We start from the raw sequence: 18,596 nt of genomic DNA, 5'->3' as shown, positions 1-18,596 counted from the left end.
ACCGGCCTTCTTTTCGAGAAGAAGTGAGAAATCACGCAAAACCACGAAGATTTTTGGCATGTCTGAAATGACCTCAGGCCCTTATTAATATCATTTTGACATCATCCTGAGGGCCATAGAACACGCTGTTACACTTCGAGTGACTGAATGGGTTATAAAATACTGGAATCGGCTGCACCGCGTGGCTCTGTGGCGCAATGGATAATGCGTCTGACTACGGATCAGGAGATTCCAGGTTCGAATCCTGGCAGGGTTGAGTTCGTAGTGTTTAACACGATATAACACCAATATAGAAGATACGAAATGTATAATAAAAGTTCATAATCGCAACACGAGTTTTATTTATTTAATGCGTTTACCCTCCAGGGTTGGTTTTTCCCCCGGATTCAGCGAGGGATACCGCCTCACCTGCAGTGTCCTGGAGCCAGATACATAAGGTCGAGGATACAACTGGGGAGGAGGTCCAGAGCCCCGCCGAGGCAGCTTCACCTGCTATGCTGAGCTGAGGCCTTATGGGGGAAGTGTTAGGCAAGGAAGAAAGAAAGAAGGGACCGTGGCCTTAAAAGTTAGGTACCATCCCGGCATTCTTTTCGAGAAGAAGTGAGAAATCACGCCAAACCACGAAGATGGTTTGGCATGTCTGAAATGACCTCAGGCCCTTATTAATATCATTTTGACATCATCCTGAGGGCCATAAAACACGCTGTTACACTTCGAGTGACTGAATGTGTTAAAAAATACTGGAATCGGCTGCACCGGGTGGCCCTGTGGCGCAATGGATAACGCGTCTGACTACGGATCAGGAGTTTCCAGGTTCGAATCCCGGCAGGGTCGAGTTCGTAGTGTTTAACACGATGGATTGTAACCAATATAGAAGATACGAAATGAAAAATAAAAGTTCATAATCGCAACACGAGTTTTATTTATTTAATGCGTTTACCCTCCAGGGTTGGTTTTTCCCCCGGATTCAGCGAGGGATACCGCCTCACCTGCAGTGTCACGGAGCGTGATACATCTGGTCGGGGATACTACTGGGGAGGAGGTCCAGAGCCCCACCGAGGCAGCCTCTCCTGCTATGCTGAGTTGAAGCCTTATGGGGGAAGTGTTAGGCAAGGAAGAAAGAAAGAAGGGACCATGGCCTTAAAAGTTAGGTACCATCCCGGCATTCTTTTCGAGAAGAAGTGAGAAATCACGCCAAACCACGGGGATGGTTTGGCATGTCTGAAATGACCTCAGGCCCTTATTAATATCATTTTGACATCATCCTGAGGGCCATAAAACACGCTGTTACACTTCGAGTGACTGAATGGGTTATAGAATACTGGAATCGGTTGCACCGCGTGGCCCTGTGGCGCAATGGATAACGCGTCTGACTACGGATCAGGAGATTCCAGGCTCGAATCCTGGCAGGGTCGAGTTCGTAGTTTTTAACACGATGGATTGCAACCAATATAGAAGATGCGAAGTGACGAAAAATAAAAATTCATAATCGCAACACGAGTTTTATTTATTTAATGCGTTTACCCTCCGGGGATGGTTTTTCCCCCGGATTCAGCGAGGGATACCGCCTCATCTGCAGTGTCCTGGAGCGTGATACATTTTGTCGGGGATACAACTAGGGAGGAGGAACAGAGCCTCGCCGAAGCAGCCTCACCTGCTATGCTGAGCTGAGGCCTTATGGGGGAAGGGATAGGCAAGGAAGATGGAAAGGATCGACGGTGGCCTTAAAAATTAGGTACCAATCCGGCATTCTCCTCGAGAAAAAGTGAGAAATCGCGCAAAACTAGGAAGATGCTTTTGCATCTCTGAAATGATCTCAGGCCTTAACCGATATCATTTTGACATCATGTTGAGTGCCAAAAAACACGCTGTTACAGTTCCAGTGACTGAATGGGTTATAAAATACTGGAATCGGCTGCCCCGCGTGGCCCTGAGGCGCAATGGATAACGCGCCTGTCTACGGATCAGAAGATTCCAGGTTGGAATCTTTGCAGGGTCGAGTTCGTAGCTTTTTGCACGGTGGTTTGTAACCAATATAGAAGATGCGAAGTGACGAAAAATAAAAATTCATATCGCAACACGAGTTTTATTTATTTAATGCGTTTACCCTCCGGGGATGGTTTTTCCCCCGGATTCAGCGAGGGATACCGCCTTATCTGCAGTGTCCTGGAGCGTGATACATTTGGTCGGGGATACACCTAGGGAGGAGGACCCGAGCCTCGCCGCAGCAGCCTCACCTGTTATGCTGAGCTGAGGTCTTATGGGGGAAAGGATAGGCAAGGAAGACGGAAAGAAGCGACCGTGGCTTTAAAAGTTAGGTACCATCCCGGCATTCTGTTCGAGAAGAAGTGAGAAATCACGTAAAACCACGAAGATGATTTGGTATGTCTGAAATGACCTCAGGCCCTTATTAATACCATTTTGTCGTCATGTTGAGGGCCATAAAACACGCTGTTACAGTTCGAGGGACTGAATGGCTTATAAAATACTGGAATCGGCTGCACCGCGTGGACCTGTGGCGCAATGGATAATGCGTCTGACTACGGATCAGGAGATTCCAGGTTCGAATCCTGGCAGGGTCGAGTTCGTAGTTTTTAACACGATGGATTGTAACCAATATAGAAGATACGAAATGAAAAATAAAAGTTCATAATCGCAACACGAGTTTTATTTATATAATGCGTTTACCCTCCAGGGTTGGTTTTTCCACCGGATTCAGCGAGGGATACCGCCTCACCTGCAGTGTCACGGAGCGTGATACATCTGGTCGGGGATACTACTGGGGAGGAGGTCCAGAGCCCCACCGAGGCAGCCTCTCCTGCTATGCTGAGTTGAAGCTTTATGGGGGAAGTGTTAGGCATGCAATCGGGATAGAAGTGACCGTGGCCTTAAAAGTTATGTACCATCCCGGCATTCTTTTCGAAAAGAAGTGAGATATCACGTAAAACCACGAAGATGGTTTGGCATGTCTGAAATGACCTCAAGCCCTTATTAATACCATTTTGTCATCATGTTGAGGGCCATAAAACACGCTGTTACACTTCGAGTGACTGAATGGCTTATAAAATACTGGAATCGGCTGCACCGCGTGGCCCTGTGGCGCACTGGATAACGCGTCTGACTACGGATCAGGAGATTCCAGGTTCGAATCCTGGCAGGGTCGAGATCGTAGTTTTGAACACGATGGATTGTAACCAATATAGAAGATACGAAGTGACGAAAAATAAATATTCATAATCGCAACACGAGTTTTATTTATTTAATGCGTTTACCCTCCGGGGTTGGTATTTCCCCCGGATTCAGCGAGGGATACCGCCTCATCTGCAGTGTCCTGGAGCCAGATCATAAGGTCGAGGATACAACTGGGGAGGAGGTCCAGAGCCCCGCCGAGGCAGCTTCACCTGCTATGCTGAGCTGGGGCCATATGGGGGAAGTGTTAGGCAAGGAAGAATGAAAGAAGGGACCGTGGCCTTAAAAGTTAGGTACCATCCCGGCATTCTTTTCGAGAAGAAGTGAGAAATCACGCCAAACCACGAAGATGGTTTGGCAAGTCTGAAATGACCTCAGGCCCTTATTAATATCATTTTGACATCATCCTGAGGGCCATAAAACACGCTGTTACACTTCGAGTGACTGAATGGGTTATAAAATACTGGAATCGGCTGCACCGCGTGGCCCTGTGGCGCAATGGATAACGCGTCTGACTACGGATCAGGAGATTCCAGGTTCGAATCCTGGCAGGGTCGAGTTCGTAGTTTTTAACACAATGGATTGTAACCAATATAGAAGATACTAAGTGACTAAAAATAAAAATTCATAATCGCAAAACGAGTTTTATTTTTTTAATGATTTTACCCTCCGGGGATGGTTTTTCCCCCGGATTCAGCGAGGAATACCGCCTCATCTGCAGTGTCCTGGAGCGTGATACATTTGGTCGTGGATACACCTAGGGAGGAGGACCAGAGCCTCGCCGCAGCAGCCTCACCTGATATGCTGAGCTGAGGCCTTATGGGGGAAGTGTTAGGCAAGGAAGAGGGAAAGAAGCGGACGTGGCCTTAAAAGTTTGATACCATCCCGGCATTCTCCTCGAGAAGAAGTGAGAAATCACGCAAAACCACGAAGATGGTTTGGCATGTCTGAAATGACCTCAGGCCCTTGTTAATATCATTTTGACATCATCCTGAGGGCCATAAAACACGCTGTTACACTTCGAGTGACTGAATGGGTTATAAAATACTGGAATCGGCTGCACCGCGTGGCCCTGTGGCGCAATGGATAACGCGTCTGACTACGGGTCAGGGGATTCCAGGTTCGAACCCTGGCAGGGTCGAGTTCGTAGTTTTTAACACAATGGATTGTAACCAATATAGAAGATACGAAGTGACGAAAAATAAAAGTTCATAATCGCAACACGAGTTTTATTTATTGAATGCGTTTACCCTCCGGGGTTGGTTTTCCCCCCGGATTCAGCGAGGGATACCGCCTCACTTGCAGTGTCCTTTCGCGTGATACATTTGTTCGGCGGTACAACTAGGGCGGGGGACCAGAGCCTCGCCGAAGTATCCTCAACTGCTATGCTGAGCTGAGGCCTTATGGGGGAAAGGATAGGCAAGGAAGACGGAAAGAAGCGACGGTGGCCTTAAAAGTTTGGTAACATCCCGGCATTCTCCTCGAGAAGAAGTGAGAAATCACGTAAAACCACGAAGATGGTTTGGCAGTTCTGAAATGACCTCAGGCCCTTGTTAATATCATTTTGACATCATCCTGAGGGCCATAAAACACGCTGTTACACTTCGAGTGACTGAATGGCTTATAATATACTGAAATCGGATGCACCGCGTGGCCCTGTGGCGCAATGGATAACGCGTCTGACTACGGATCAGGAGATTCCAGGTTCGAATCCTGGCAGGGTCGAGTTCGCAGTTTTTAACACGATGGATTCTAACCAATATAGACGATACGAAGTGACGAAAAATAAAAATTCATAATCGCAACACGAGTTTTATTTATTTAATGCGTTTACCCTCCGGGGTTGGTTTTTTCCCCGGATTCAGCGAGGGATACCGCCTCATCTGCAGTGTCCTGGAGCGTGATACATTTGGTCGGGGATACTACTGGGGAGGAGGTCCAGAGCCCCACCGAGGAAGCCTCTGCTGCTATGCTGAGTTGAAGCTTTATGGGGGAAGTGTTAGGCATGCAAGTGGGATAGAAGTGACCGTGGCCTTAAAAGTTATGTACCATCCCGGCATTCTTTTCGAAAAGAAGTGAGATATCACGTAAAACCACGAAGATGGTTTGGCATGTCTGAAATGACCTCAAGCCCTTATTAATACCATTTTGTCATCATGTTGAGGGCCATAAAACACGCTGTTACACTTCGAGGGACTGAATGGCTTATAAAATACTGGAATCGGCTGCCCCGCGTGGCCCTGTGGCGCAATGGATAACGCGTCTGACTACGGATCAGGAGATTCCAGGTTCGAATCCTGGCAGGGTCGAGTTCGTAGCTTTTTGCACGGTGGTTTGTAACCAATATAGAAGATGCGAAGTGACGAAAAATAAAAATTCATATCGCAACACGAGTTTTATTTATTTAATGCGTTTACCCTCCGGGGATGGTTTTTCCCCCGGATTCAGCGAGGGATACCGCCTTATCTGCAGTGTCCTGGAGCGTGATACATTTGGTCGGGGATACACCTAGGGAGGAGGACCCGAGCCTCGCCGCAGCAGCCTCACCTGCTATGCTGAGCTGAGGCCTTATGGGGGAAGGGATAGGCAAGGAAGACGGAAAGAATCGACGGTGGCCCTAAAAGTTAGGTACCAATCCGGCATTCTCCTCGAGAAAAAGTTAAAATCGCGCAAAACCAGGAAGTTGGTTTGGCATGTCTGAAATGACCTCAGGCCTTAACTGATATCATTTTGACATCATGTTGAGGGCCAAAAAACACGTTGTTACACTTCGAGTGACTGAATGGCTTATAAAATACTGGAATCGGCTGCACCGCGTGGACCTGTGGCGCAATGGATAATGCGTCTGACTACGGATCAGGAGATTCCAGGTTCGAATCCTGGCAGGGTCGAGTTCGTAGTTTTTAACACGATGGATTGTAACCAATATAGAAGATACGAAATGAAAAATAAAAGTTCATAATCGCAACACGAGTTTTATTTATATAATGCGTTTACCCTCCAGGGTTGGTTTTTCCACCGGATTCAGCGAGGGATACCGCCTCACCTGCAGGGTCACGGAGCGTGATACATCTGGTCGGGGATACTACTGGGGAGGAGGTCCAGAGCCCCACCGAGGAAGCCTCTCCTGCTATGCTGAGTTGAAGCTTTATGGGGGAAGTGTTAGGCATGCAAGTGGGATAGAAGTGACCGTGGCCTTAAAAGTTATGTACCATCCCGGCATTCTTTTCGAAAAGAAGTGAGATATCACGTAAAACCACGAAGATGGTTTGGCATGTCTGAAATGACCTCAAGCCCTTATTAATACCATTTTGTCATCATGTTGAGGGCCATAAAACACGCTGTTACACTTCGAGGGACTGAATGGCTTATAAAATACTGGAATCGGCTGCCCCGCGTGGCCCTGTGGCGCAATGGATAACGCGTCTGACTACGGATCAGGAGATTCCAGGTTCGAATCCTGGCAGGGTCGAGATCGTAGTTTTGAACACGATGGATTGTAACCAATATAGAAGATACGAAGTGACGAAAATTAATAATTCATAATCGCAACACGAGTTTTATTTATTTAACGCGTTTACCCTCCAGGGTTGATTTTTCCCCCGGATTCAGCGAGGGATACGGCCTCACCTGCCTTGTGTTGGAGCGTGATACGTCTTGTCGGGGATACTACTGGGGAGGAGGTCCAGTGCCCCACCGAGGCAGCCTCACCTGCTATGCTGAGTTGAGGCCTTATGGGGGAAGTGTTAGGCAAGCAAGTGGGATAGAAGTGACCGTAGCCTCAAAAGTTAGGTACCATCCCGGCATTCTTTTCGAGAAGAAGTGAGAAATCACGTAAAATCACGAAGATGTTTTGGCATGTCTGGAATGACCTCAGGCCTTTATTAATATCATTTTGACATCATGCTGAGGGCCATAAAACACGCTGTTACACTTCGAGTGACTGAATGGCTTATAAAATACTGGAATCGATTGCACCGCGTTGCCCCGTGGCGCAATGGATAACGCGTCTGACTACGGTTCAGGAGATTCCAAGTTCGAATCCTGGCAGGGTCGAGTTCGTAGCATTTAACACGATGGTTTGTAACCAATATAGAAGATGCGAAGTGACGAAAAATAAACATTAATAATCGCAACACGAGTTTTATTTATTTAATGCGTTTACCCTCCAGGGTTGGTTTTTCCCCCGGATTCAGCGAGGGATACCGCCTCATCTGCAGTGTCCTGGAGCGTGATACATCTGGTCGGGGATAATACTGTTTAGGAGGTCCAGAGCCCCGCCGAGGCAGCGTCACCTGCTATGCTGAGCTGAGGCCTTATGGGGGAAGTGTTAGGCAAGGAACATGGAAAGAAGTGACCGTGGCCTTAAACGTTAGGTACCATACCGGCGTTCTTTTCGAGAAGAAGTGAGAAATCACGCAAAACCACGAAGATGGTTTGGCATGTCTGAAATGACCTCAGGCCCTTATTAATATCATTTTGACATCATCCTGAGGGCCATAAAACACGCTGTTACACTTCGAGTGACTGAATGGGTTATAAAATACTGGAATCGGCTGCACCGCGTGGCCCTGTTGCGCAATGGATAATGCGTCTGACTACGCATCAGGAGATTCCAAGTTCGAATCCTTGCAGGGTCGAGTTCGTAGTTTTTAACACGATGGATTGTAACCAATATAGAAGATAGGAAATGAAAAATAAAAGTTCATAATCGCAACACGAGTTTTATTTATTTAATGCGTTTACCCTCCGGGGATGGTTTTTCCCCCAGATTCAGTAAGGGATACCGCCTCATCTGCATTGTCCTGGAGCCAGATACATAAGCTCGAGGATACAACTGGGGAGGAGGTCCAGAGCCCCGCCGAGGCAGCTTCACCTGCTATGCTGTGCTGAGGCCTTATGGGGGAAGTGTTAGGCAAGAAAGAATGAAAGAAGGGACCGTGGCCTTAAAAGTTAGGTACCATCACGGCATTCTCCTCGAGAAGAAGTGAGAAATCACGCAAAACCACGAAGATGGTTTGGCATGTCTGAAATGACCTCAGGCCCTTATTAATATCATTTTCACATCATCTTGAGGGCCATAAAACACGCTGTTACACTTCGAGTGACTGAATGGCTTATAAAAAACTGGAATCGGCTCCACAGCGTGGCCCTATGGCGCAATGGATAACGCGTCTGACTACGGATCAGGAGATTCCAGGTTCGAATCCTGGCAGGGTCGAGTTCGTAGTTTTTAACACGATGGATTGTAACCAATATAGAAGATACGAAGTGACGAAAAATAAAAGTTCATTATCGCAACACGAGTTATATTAATTTAAGGCGTTTACCTTCCGGGGTTGGTTTTCCCCCCGGATTCAGCGAGGGATACCGCCTCATCTGCAGTGTCTCGGAGCGTGATACATCTGGTCGGGGATACAACCAGGGAGGAGGACCAGAGCCTCGCCGAAGCAGCCTCACCTGCTATGCTGAGCTGAGGCCTTATGGGAGAAAGTTTAGGCAAGGAAGACGGAAAGAAGCGACGATGGCCTTAAAAGTTAGGAACCATCTCGGCATTCTGTTCGAGAAGATGTTAGAAATCACGTAAAACCACGAAGATGGTTTGGTATGTCTGAAATGACCTCAGGCCCTCATTAATACCATTTTGTCATCATGTTGAGGGCCATAAAACACGCTGTTACACTTCGAGGGATTGAATGGCTTATAAAATACTGGAATCGGCTGCACCGCGTGGCCGTGTGGCGCAATGGATAACGCGTCTGACTACGGACCAGGAGATTCCAGGTTCGAATCCTGGCAGGGTCGAGTTCGAAGTTTTGAACACGATGGATTGTAACCAATATAGAAGATACGAAGTGACGGAAAATGAAAATTCATAATCGCAACACGAGTTTTATTTATTTAATGCGTTTACCCTCCGGGGTTGGTTTTCCCCCGGATTCAGCGAGGGATACCGCCTCATCTGCAGTGTCCTGGAGCGTGATACATTTGGTCGGGGATACAACTAGCGAAGAGGACCAGAGCCTCGCCGCAGCAGACTCACCTGCTATGCTGAGCTGAGGCCTTATGGGGGAAGTGTTAGGCAAGGAGGACTGAAAGAATCGGACGCGGCCTTATAAGTTAGGTACCATCCCGGCATTATTTTCGAGAAGAAGTGAGAAATCACTTAAAAACCCGAAGATTTTTGGGCATGTCTGGAATGACCTCAGGCCTTAATTAATATCATTTTGACATCATGCTGAGGGCCATAAAACACGCTGTTACACTTCGAGTGACTGAATGGCTTATAAAATACTGGAATCGATTGCACCGCCTGGCCGTGTGGCGCAATGGATAACGCGTCTGACTACGGATCAGGAGATTCCAGGTTCGAATCCTGACAGGGTCGAGTTCGTAGCATTTAACACGATGGTTTGTAACCAATATAGAAAATGCGAAGTGACGAAAAACAAACGTACATAATCGCAACACGAGTTTTATTTATTTAATGCGTTTACCCTCCAGGGTTGGTTTTTCCCCCGGATTCAGCGAGGGATACCGCCTCATCTGCAGTGTCCTGGAGCGTGATACATTTGGTCGGGGATACACCTAGGGAGGAGGACCCGAGCCTCGCCGAAGCAGCCTCACCTGCTATGCTGAGCTGAGGCCTTATGGGGGAAGGGATAGGCAAGGAAGACGGAAAGAATCGACGGTGGCCTTGAAAGTTAGGTACCATCCCCGCATTCTCCTCGAGAAAAAGTGAGAAATCACGCAAAACCACGAAGATGGTTTGGCATGTCTGAAATGACCTCAGGCCCTTATTAATATCATTTTCACATCATCTTGAGGGCCATTAAACACGCTGTTACACTTCGAGTGACTGAATGGCTTATAAAATACTGGAATCGGCTGCACAGCGTGGCCCTGTGGCGCAATGGATAACGCGTCTGACTACAGACCAGGAGATTCTAGGCTCGAATCCTGGCAGGGTCGAGTTCGTAGTTTTTAACACGATGGATTGTAACCAATATAGAAGATACGAAGTGACGAAAAATAAAAGTTCATTATCGCAACACGAGTTTTATTTATTTAATGCGTTTACCCTCCGGGGTTGGTTTTTCCCCCCGATTCAGCGAGGGATACCGCCTCACCTGCAGTGTCCTTTAGCGTGGTACATTTGTTCGGGGATACAACTAGGGCGGAGGACCAGAGCCTCGCCGAAGTATCCTCAACTGCTTTGCTGAGCTGAGGCCTTATGGGGGAAGTGTTAGACATGCAAGTGGGATAGAAGTGACCGTGGCCTTAAACTTTAGGCACCATACCGGCCTTCTTTTCGAGAAGAAGTGAGAAATCACGCAAAACCACGAAGATTGTTTGGCATGTCTGAAATGACCTCAGGCCCTTATTAATATCATTTTGACATCATCCTGAGGGCCATAAAACACGCTGTTACACTTCGAGTGACTGAATGGGTTATAAAATACTGGAATCGGCTGCACCGCGTGGCTCTGTGGCGCAATGGATAATGCGTCTGACTACGGATCAGGAGATTCCAGGTTCGAATCCTGGCAGGGTTGAGTTCGTAGTTTTTAACACGATGGATTGTAACCAATATAGAAGATACGAAATGAAAAATAAAAGTTCATAATCGCAACACGAGTTTTATTTATTTAATGCGTTTACCCTCCAGGGTTGGTTTTTCCCCCGGATTCAGCGAGGGATACCGCCTCACCTGCAGTGTCACGGAGCGTGATACATCTGGTCGGGGATACAACTAGGGAGGAGGTCCAGAGACCCACCGAGGCAGCCTCTCCTGCTATGCTGAGTTGAAGCCTTATGGGGGAAGTGTTAGGCATGCATGTGGGATAGAAGTGACCGTTGCCTTAAAAGTTAGGTACCATCCCGGCATTCTTTTCGAAAAGAAGTGAGAAATCACGCAAAACCACGAAGATGGTTTGGCATGTCTGAAATGATCTCAGGCCTTAATTAATATCATTTTGACATCATGTTGACGGCAGTAAAACACGCTGTTACACTTCGAGTGACTGAATGGCTTATAAAATACTGGAATCGGCTGCACCGGGTGGCCCTGTGGCGCAATGGATAACGCGTCTGACTACGGATCAGGAGATTCCAGGTTCGAATCCTGGCAGGGTCGAGTTCGTAGTTTTTAACACGATGGATTGTAACCAATATAGAAGATACGAAGTGACGAAAAATAAAAATTCATAATCGCAACACGAGTATTGTTTTTTTAATGCGTTTACCCTCCGGGGATGGTTTTTCCCCCGGATTCAGCGAGGGATACCGCCTCATCTGCAGTGTCCTGGAGCGTGATACATTTGGTCGGGGATACACGTGGGCAGGAGGACCAGAGCCTCGCCGCAGCAGCCTCACCTGCTATGCTGAGCTGAGGCCTTATGGGGGAAAGGATAGGCAAGGAAGAGGGAAAGAAGCGACGGTGGCCTTAAAAGTTAGGTACCATCCCGGCATTCTCCTCGAGAAGAAGTGAGAAATCAGGCAAAACCACGAAGATGGTTTCGCATGTCTGAAATGACCTCAGGCTTTTACTTAATGTCATTTTGACATCACCTTGAGAGCCATTGAACACGATGTCACTCTTCGAGAGACTGAATGGCTTACAAAACACTGGAATCGGCTGCACCGCGTGGCTCTGTGGCGCAATGGATAACGCGTCTGACTACGGATCAGGAGATTCCAGGTTCGAATCCTGGCAGGGTCGAGTTCGAAGTTTCGAACACGATGGATTGTAACCAATATAGAAGATACGAAGTGACGAAAAATAAAAATTCATAATCGCAATGCGAGTTTTATTTATTAAGTGCGTTTACCCTCCGGGGATGGTTTTTCCCCCGAATTCAGTTAGGGATTCCGCCTCATCTGCATTGTCCTGGAGCGTGATACATATGGTCGGGGATACAACTAGGGAGGAGGCCCAGAGCCCCGCCGCATCAGCCTCACCTGCTATGCTGAGCTGAGGCCTTATGGGGGATGTGTTAAGCAAGGAAGAGGGAAAGAAGAGGACGTGGCCTTAAAAGTTAGGTACCATCCCGGGATTCTCCTCGAGAAGATGTGAGAAATCCGGCAAAACCACGAAGATGGTTTCGCATGTCTGAAATGACCTCAGGCTTCTACTTAATATCATTTTGACATCACCTTGAGAGCCATAGAGCACGATGCGACTCTTCGAAAGACTGAATGGGTTACAAAACACTGGAACCGACTCCAAGGTGTGGCTCTGTGGCGCAATGGATAACGCGTGTGACTACGGATCAGGAGATTCCAGGTTCGAATCCTGGCACGGTCGAGTTCGTAGTTTTCAACACGATGGATTCTAACCAATATAGAAGATACGAACTGACGAAAAATAAAAATTCATAATCGCAACGCGAGTTTTATTTATTTAATGCGTTTACCCTCCGGGGTTGGTTTTTTCCCCGGATTCAGCGAGGGATACCGCCTCACCTGCAGTGTCCTGGAGCGTGATACATTTGGTTGGGGATACAACTAGGGAGGAGGAACAGAGCCTCGCCGAAGCAGCCTCACCTGCTATGCTGAGCTGAGGCCTTATGGAGGAAGGGATAGGCAAGGAAGACGGAAAGGATCGACGGTGGCCCTAAAAGTTAGGTACCAATCCGGCATTCTCTTCGAGAAAATGTGAGAAATCGCGCAAAACCAGGAAGTTGGTTTGGCATGTCTGAAATGACCTCAGGCCTTAACTGATAACATTTTGACATCATGTTGAGGGCCAAAAAACACGCTGTTACACTTCGAGTGACTGAATGGCTTATAAAATACTGGAATCGGCTGCGCCACGTGGCCCTGTGGCGCAATGGATAACGCGTCTGACTACGGATCAGGAGATTCCAGGTTTGAATCCTGGCAGGGTCGAGTTCGTAGATTTTAACACGATGGATTGTAACCAATATAGAACATGCGAAGTGACGAAAAATAAACATTAATGATCGCAACACGAATTTTATTTATTTAATGCGTTTACCCTCCAGGGTTGATTTTTCCCCCGGATTCAGCGAGGGATACGGCCTCACCTGCCTTGTCTTGGAGCGTGATACATCTTGTCGGGGATACTACTGGTGAGGAGGTCCAGTGCCCCACCGAGGCAGCCTCACCTGCTATGCTGAGTTGAGGCCTTATGGGGGAAGTGTTAGGCAAGCAAGTGGGATAGAAGTGACCGTAGCCTTAAAAGTTAGGTACCATCCCGGCATTCTTTTCGCGAAGAAGTGAGATATCACGTAAAATCACGAAGATGTTTTGGCATGTCTGGAATGACCTCAGGCCTTAATTAATATAATTTTGACATCATGCTGAGGGCCATAAAACACGCTGTTACACTTCGAGTGACTGAATGGCTTATAAAATACTGGAATCGATTGCACCGCGTAGCCCCGTGGCGCAATGGATAACGCGCCTGACTACGGATCAGGAGATTACAAGTTCGAATCCTGGCAGGGTCGAGTTCGTAGCATTTAACACGATGGTTTGTAACCAATATAGAACATGCGAAGTGACGAAAAATAAACATTAATAATCGCAACACGAATTTTATTTATTTAATGCGTTTACCCTCCAGGGTTGGTTCTTCCCCCTTATTCAGCGAGGGATACCGCCTCATCTGCAGTGTCCTGGAGCGTGATACATCTGGTCGGGGATACTACTGGGTAGGAGGTCCAGAGCACCGCCGAGGCAGCTTCACCTGCTATGCTGAGCTGAGGCCTTATGGGGGAAGTGTTAGGCAAGGAGCATGGAAAGAAGTGACCGTGGCCTTAAAAGTTAGGCACCATACCGGCGTTCTTTTCGAGGAGAAGTGAGAAATCACGCAAAACCACGAAGATTGTTTGGCATGTCTGAAATGACCTCAGGCCCTTATTAATATCATTTTGACATCATCCTGAGGGCCATAAAACACGCTGTTACACTTCGAGTGACTGAATGGGTTATAAAATACTGGAATCGGCTGCACCGCGTGGCCCTGTGGCGCAATGGATAATGCGTCTAACTACGGATCAGGAGATTGCAGGTTCGAATCCTGGCAGGGTCGATTTCGTAGTTTTTAACACAATGGATTGTAACCAATATAGAAGATACGAAATGAAAAATAAAAGTTCATAATCGCAACACGAGTTTTATTTATTTAATGCGTTTACCCTCCAGGGTTGGGTTTTCCCCGGATTCAGCAAGGGATACCGCCTCACCTGCAGTGTCACGGAGCGTGATACATCTGGTCGGGGATACCACTGGGGAGAAGGTCCAGAGCCCCACCGAGGCAGCCTATCCTGCTATGCTGAGTTGAAGCCTTATGGGGGAAGTGTTAGGCAAGGAAGAAAGAAAGAAGGGCCGTGGCCTTAACAGTTAGGTACCATCCCGGCATTCCTTCCGAGAAGAAGTGAGAAATCACGCCAAACCACGAAGATGGTTTGGCATGTCTGAAATGACCTCAGGCCCTTATTAATATCATTTTGACATCATCCTGAGGGCCATAAAACACGCTGTTACACTTCGAGTGACTGAATGGGTTATAGAATACTGGAATCGACTGCACCGCGAGGCCCTGTGGCGCAATGGATAACGCGTCTGACTACGGATCAGAAGATTCCAGGTTCGAATCCTGGCAGGGTCGAGTTCGTAGTTTTTACACGATGGATTGTAACCAATATAGAAGATACGAAGTGACGAAAAATAAAAGTTCATTATCGCAACACGAGTTATATTAATTTAATGCGTTATCTTCCGGGGTTGGTTTTCCCCCCGGATTCAGCGAGGGATACCGCCTTATCTGCAGTGTCTGGGAGCGTGATACATCAGGTCAGGGATACAACTAGGGAGGAGGACCAGAGCCTCGCCGAAGCAGCCTCACCTGCTATGCTGAGCTGAGGCCTTATGGGGGAAGTGTTAGGCAAGGAAGAGGGAAAGAAGCGGACGTGGCCTTAAAAGTTAGGTACCATCCCGGCATTCTCCTCGAGAAGAAGTGAGAAATCACGCAAAACCACGAAGATGGTTTCGCATGTCTGAAATGACCTCAGGCTTTTACGTAATGTCATTTTGTCATCACCTTGTGAGCCATAGAACACGATGTCACTCTTCGAGAGACTGAATGGCTTACAAAACACTGGAATCGGCTCCAAAGTGTGGTTCTGTGGCGCAATGGATAACGCGTGTGACTACGTATCAGAAGGATCACGGTTCGAAACTTAGCAGGGTCCAGTTCGTAATTTTTAACACGATGGGTTGTAACCAATATAGAAGATACGAAGTGACGAAAAATAAAAGTTCATAATCGCAACACGAGTTTTATTTATTGAATGCGTTTACCCTCCGGGGTTGGTTTTTCCCCCCGATTCAGCGAGGGATACCGCCTCACCTGCAGTGTCCTTTAGCGTGATACATTTGTTCGGGGATACAACTAGGGCGGAGGACCAGAGCCTCGCCGAAGTATCCTCAACTGCTATGCTGAGCTGAGGCCTTATGGGGGAAGTGTTAGACATGCAAGTGGGATAGTAGTGACCGTGGCCTTAAAAGATAGGTTCGATCCCGGCATTTTTTCGAGAAGAAGTGAGAAATCACGCAAAACCACGAAGATGGTTTGGCATGTCTGAAATGACCTCAGGCCCTTGTTAATATCATTTTGACATCATCCTGAGGGCCATAAAACACGCTGTTACACTTCGAGTGACTGAATGGCTTATAATATACTGAAATCGGCTGCACCGCGTGGCCCTGTGGCGCAATGGATAACGCGTCTGACTACGGATCAGGACATTCCAGGTTCGAATGCTGGCAGGGTCGAGTTCGTAGTTTTTAACACGATGGATTCTAACCAATATAGAAGATACGAAGTGACGAAAAACAATTATTCATAATCGCAACACGAGTTTCATTTATTTAATGCGTTTACCCTGCGGGGATGGTTTTTCCCCCGGATTCAGCGAGGGATACCGCCTCGTCTGCAGTGTCCTGGAGCGTGATACATCTGGTCGGGGATACTACTGGGGAGGAGGTCCAGAGCCCCGCCGAGGCAGCTTCACCTGTTATGCTGAGCTGAGGCCTTATGGGGGAAGTGTTAGGCAAGGAACATGGAAAGAAGTGACCGTGGCCTTAAACGTTAGGCACCATACCGGCGTTCTTTTCGAGAAGAAGTGAGAAATCACGCAAAACCACGAAGATGGTTTGGCATGTCTGAAATGACCTCAGGCCCTTATTAATATCATTTTGACATCATCCTGAGGGCCATAAAACACGCTGTTACACTTCGAGTGACTGAATGGGTTATAGAATACTGTAATCGGCTGCGCCGCGTGGCCCTGTGGCGCAATGGATAACGCGTCTGACTACGGGTCAGGAGATTCCAGGTTCGAATCCTGGCAGGGTCGAGTTCGTAGTTTTTAACACGATGGATTGTAACCAATATAGAAGATGCGAAGTGAGGAAAAATAAAAATTCATAATCGCAACACGAGTTTTATTTATTTAATGCGTTTACCCTCCGGGGATGGTTTTTCCCCCGGATTCAGCGAGGGATACCGCCTCACCTGCAGTGTCCTGGAGCGTGATACATTTGGTCGGGGATACACCTAGGGAGGAGGACCCGAGCCTCGCCGCAGCAGCCTCACCTGCTATGCTGAGCTGAGGACTTATGGGGGAAAGGATAATCAAGGAAGACGGAAAGAATCGACGGTGGCCTTAAAAAATAGGTACCATCCCGGCATTCTCCTCGAGAAAAAGTGAGAAATCACGCAAAACCACGAAGATGGTTTGGCATGTCTGAAATGACCTCAGGCCCTTATTAATATCATTTTCACATCATCTTGAGGGCCATAAAACACGATGTTACACTTCGAGTGACTGAATGGCTTATAAAATACTGGAATCGGCTGCACAGCGTGGCCCTGTGGCGCAATGGATAACGCGTCTGACTACGGGTCAGGAGATTCCAGGTTCGAATCCTGGCAGGGTCGAGTTCGTAGTTTTTAACACGATGGATTGTAACCAATATAGAAGATGCGAAGTGAGGAAAAATAAAAATTCATAATCGCAACACGAGTTTTATTAATTTAATGCGTTTACCTTCCGGGGTTGGTTTTCCCCCCGGATTCAGCGAGGGATACCGCCTCATCTGCAGTGTCTGGGAGCGTGATACATCTGGTCAGGGATACATCTAGGGAGGAGGACCAGAGCCTCGCCGAAGCAGCCTCACCTGCTATGCTGAGCTGAGGCCTTATGGGGGAAGTTTTAGGCAAGGAAGAGGGAAAGAAGCGGACGTGGCCTTAAAAGTTAGGTAAGAACCCGGCATTCTCCTCGAGAAGAAGTGAGAAATCACGCAAAACCAAGAAGATGGTTTCGCATGTCTGAAATGACCTCAGGCTTTTACTTAATGTCATTTTGACATCACCTTGAGAGCCATAAAACACGATGTCACTCTTCGAGAGACTGAATGGCTTACAAAACACTGGAATCGGCTTCAAAGTGTGGTTCTGTGGCGCAAAGGATAACGCGTGTGACTACGTATCAGAAGGATCATGGTTCGAAACTTAGCAGGGTCCAGTTCGTAATTTTTAACACGATGGGTTGTAACCAATATAGAAGATACGAAGTGACGAAAAATAAAAGTTCATAATCGCAACACGAGTTTTATTTATTGAATGCGTTTACCCTCCGGGGTTGGTTTTTCCCCCCGATTCTGCGAGGGATACCGCCTCACCTGCAGTGTCCTTTAGCGTGATACGTTTGTTCGGGGATACAACTAGGGCGGAGGACCAGAGCCTCGCCGAAGTATCCTCAACTGCTATGCTGAGCTGAGGCCTTATGGGGGAAGTGTTAGACATGCAAGTGGGATAGAAGTGACCGTGGCCTTAAAAGATAGGTTCGATCCCGCCATTTTTTTCGAGAAGAAGTGAGAAATCACGCAAAACCACGAAGATGGTTTGGCATGTCCGAAATGACCTCAGGCCCTTGTTAATATCATTTTGACATCATCCTGAGGGCCATAAAACACGCTGTTACACTTCGAGTGACTGAATGGCTTATAATATACTGAAATCGGCTGCACCGCGTGGCCCTGTGGCGCAAAATATAACGCGTCTGACTACGGATCAGGAGATTCCAGGTTCGAATCCTGGCAGGGTCGAGTTCGTAGTTTTTAACACGATGGATTCTAACCAATATAGAAGATACGAAGTGACGAAAAATAAAAATTCATAATCGCAACACGAGTTTTATTTATTTAATGCGTTTACCCTGCGGGGTTGGTTTTTCCCCCGGATTCAGCGTTGGATACCGCCTCGTCTGCAGTGTCCTGGAGCGTGATACATTTGGTCGGGGATACAACTAGGGAAGAGGAACAGAGCCTCGCCGCAGCAGACTCACCTGCTATGCTGAGCTGAGGCCTTATGG

The 18,596-nt window shown here is 47.6% G+C and overlaps 22 non-coding genes across 22 annotated transcripts; all 22 read left to right on the top strand.

The window, feature by feature from the left end:
- The first annotated feature begins 183 nt into the window (after positions 1-183).
- TRNAR-ACG (transfer RNA arginine (anticodon ACG)) lies at positions 184-256 on the top strand. The gene has a single exon. It is a non-coding gene; the product is annotated as a tRNA-Arg (tRNA).
- Positions 257-761: 505 nt separating this feature from the next.
- TRNAR-ACG (transfer RNA arginine (anticodon ACG)) lies at positions 762-834 on the top strand. Its single transcript has one exon. It is a non-coding gene; the product is annotated as a tRNA-Arg (tRNA).
- Positions 835-1,342: 508 nt separating this feature from the next.
- TRNAR-ACG (transfer RNA arginine (anticodon ACG)) lies at positions 1,343-1,415 on the top strand. Its single transcript has one exon. It is a non-coding gene; the product is annotated as a tRNA-Arg (tRNA).
- A 1,094-nt stretch (positions 1,416-2,509) lies between these two features.
- On the top strand, positions 2,510-2,582 carry TRNAR-ACG (transfer RNA arginine (anticodon ACG)). Its single transcript has one exon. It is a non-coding gene; the product is annotated as a tRNA-Arg (tRNA).
- A 508-nt stretch (positions 2,583-3,090) lies between these two features.
- On the top strand, positions 3,091-3,163 carry TRNAR-ACG (transfer RNA arginine (anticodon ACG)). The gene has a single exon. It is a non-coding gene; the product is annotated as a tRNA-Arg (tRNA).
- A 510-nt stretch (positions 3,164-3,673) lies between these two features.
- TRNAR-ACG (transfer RNA arginine (anticodon ACG)) lies at positions 3,674-3,746 on the top strand. Its single transcript has one exon. It is a non-coding gene; the product is annotated as a tRNA-Arg (tRNA).
- A 511-nt stretch (positions 3,747-4,257) lies between these two features.
- On the top strand, positions 4,258-4,330 carry TRNAR-ACG (transfer RNA arginine (anticodon ACG)). The gene has a single exon. It is a non-coding gene; the product is annotated as a tRNA-Arg (tRNA).
- Positions 4,331-4,841: 511 nt separating this feature from the next.
- Positions 4,842-4,914, top strand: TRNAR-ACG (transfer RNA arginine (anticodon ACG)). Its single transcript has one exon. It is a non-coding gene; the product is annotated as a tRNA-Arg (tRNA).
- Positions 4,915-5,425: 511 nt separating this feature from the next.
- Positions 5,426-5,498, top strand: TRNAR-ACG (transfer RNA arginine (anticodon ACG)). The gene has a single exon. It is a non-coding gene; the product is annotated as a tRNA-Arg (tRNA).
- Positions 5,499-6,007: 509 nt separating this feature from the next.
- TRNAR-ACG (transfer RNA arginine (anticodon ACG)) lies at positions 6,008-6,080 on the top strand. The gene has a single exon. It is a non-coding gene; the product is annotated as a tRNA-Arg (tRNA).
- Positions 6,081-6,588: 508 nt separating this feature from the next.
- Positions 6,589-6,661, top strand: TRNAR-ACG (transfer RNA arginine (anticodon ACG)). The gene has a single exon. It is a non-coding gene; the product is annotated as a tRNA-Arg (tRNA).
- A 1,676-nt stretch (positions 6,662-8,337) lies between these two features.
- TRNAR-ACG (transfer RNA arginine (anticodon ACG)) lies at positions 8,338-8,410 on the top strand. Its single transcript has one exon. It is a non-coding gene; the product is annotated as a tRNA-Arg (tRNA).
- Positions 8,411-8,921: 511 nt separating this feature from the next.
- Positions 8,922-8,994, top strand: TRNAR-ACG (transfer RNA arginine (anticodon ACG)). Its single transcript has one exon. It is a non-coding gene; the product is annotated as a tRNA-Arg (tRNA).
- A 510-nt stretch (positions 8,995-9,504) lies between these two features.
- On the top strand, positions 9,505-9,577 carry TRNAR-ACG (transfer RNA arginine (anticodon ACG)). Its single transcript has one exon. It is a non-coding gene; the product is annotated as a tRNA-Arg (tRNA).
- A 1,095-nt stretch (positions 9,578-10,672) lies between these two features.
- On the top strand, positions 10,673-10,745 carry TRNAR-ACG (transfer RNA arginine (anticodon ACG)). The gene has a single exon. It is a non-coding gene; the product is annotated as a tRNA-Arg (tRNA).
- A 508-nt stretch (positions 10,746-11,253) lies between these two features.
- Positions 11,254-11,326, top strand: TRNAR-ACG (transfer RNA arginine (anticodon ACG)). Its single transcript has one exon. It is a non-coding gene; the product is annotated as a tRNA-Arg (tRNA).
- A 512-nt stretch (positions 11,327-11,838) lies between these two features.
- On the top strand, positions 11,839-11,911 carry TRNAR-ACG (transfer RNA arginine (anticodon ACG)). The gene has a single exon. It is a non-coding gene; the product is annotated as a tRNA-Arg (tRNA).
- A 1,096-nt stretch (positions 11,912-13,007) lies between these two features.
- On the top strand, positions 13,008-13,080 carry TRNAR-ACG (transfer RNA arginine (anticodon ACG)). Its single transcript has one exon. It is a non-coding gene; the product is annotated as a tRNA-Arg (tRNA).
- Positions 13,081-14,754: 1,674 nt separating this feature from the next.
- Positions 14,755-14,827, top strand: TRNAR-ACG (transfer RNA arginine (anticodon ACG)). The gene has a single exon. It is a non-coding gene; the product is annotated as a tRNA-Arg (tRNA).
- A 1,093-nt stretch (positions 14,828-15,920) lies between these two features.
- On the top strand, positions 15,921-15,993 carry TRNAR-ACG (transfer RNA arginine (anticodon ACG)). Its single transcript has one exon. It is a non-coding gene; the product is annotated as a tRNA-Arg (tRNA).
- A 511-nt stretch (positions 15,994-16,504) lies between these two features.
- TRNAR-ACG (transfer RNA arginine (anticodon ACG)) lies at positions 16,505-16,577 on the top strand. The gene has a single exon. It is a non-coding gene; the product is annotated as a tRNA-Arg (tRNA).
- Positions 16,578-17,088: 511 nt separating this feature from the next.
- Positions 17,089-17,161, top strand: TRNAR-ACG (transfer RNA arginine (anticodon ACG)). The gene has a single exon. It is a non-coding gene; the product is annotated as a tRNA-Arg (tRNA).
- The last annotated feature ends 1,435 nt before the right edge of the window (positions 17,162-18,596 follow it).

This window comes from Anabrus simplex, chromosome 1 (genome assembly GCF_040414725.1).
Source record: "Anabrus simplex isolate iqAnaSimp1 chromosome 1, ASM4041472v1, whole genome shotgun sequence".
Taxonomy (NCBI): Eukaryota; Metazoa; Arthropoda; class Insecta; order Orthoptera; family Tettigoniidae; genus Anabrus; species Anabrus simplex.
The sequence above is the reverse complement of the archived record's forward strand: the minus strand, read 5'-3'. Positions and strand labels throughout refer to the sequence as shown.